This window comes from Aplysia californica, unplaced genomic scaffold (genome assembly GCF_000002075.1).
Source record: "Aplysia californica isolate F4 #8 unplaced genomic scaffold, AplCal3.0 scaffold00208, whole genome shotgun sequence".
In the NCBI taxonomy this organism is placed as follows: Eukaryota; Metazoa; Mollusca; class Gastropoda; order Aplysiida; family Aplysiidae; genus Aplysia; species Aplysia californica.
In genome coordinates, this window is record NW_004797478.1 from 146,664 (window position 1) to 147,367 (window position 704).

The window sequence follows — 704 nt, forward strand, 5'->3', positions numbered from 1 at the left end:
ATATTTTGTTCCTGCTTGTAGGAGTACCCAGAATACACATCTTCCAGGTGCTGGTACTTAGCTTTGCATGGTGGGTCTCTGGTTTCCCTCTTGATCATTGGGAAGACTCCTCTGTATGTTGTTGGTCGTCTGTCTCCTTCAATCTCTCTGGCTTCATTAGCAGCTTGGTCTGCTGCCTCATTTCCTTCTATTCCAACATGGCTTGGAATCCACTGGATTTTTGTGTGGCTGTGGCTTCACTGAACTTGCGGCGCAAATCATTTATGTCTGAGCTGTTGCCCTGCAGCCCCTTGCAGAGGGACTGACTGTCAGTCAAGATCAGCATATTGGTTCTACTGTGGCAATTGTAGGCAATCCATTGTGCAGCAGACATCATTGCCTCGCATAATAACAATTACAATAATGATGATGATGATGATGATGGTGATGATGATGATGGTTATGATGATGATGATGATGATGATGATGATGATAATGAGGAAGCCCACGAGGCGAAACGTTGAGCTATTAAACAAATATTTTAAACATTTTATATTGTTATGTTATTTTATCTGAAATTCAAACAAGACTCTCCCTCCTACTCTGCTTATCAAACAATGATGATGATGATGATGACGATGATGATGATAATAAAAATAAGAATACGAATAAGAATAAGAATAAGAATAAGAATAAGAATAAGAATAAGAATAAGAATAAGAATA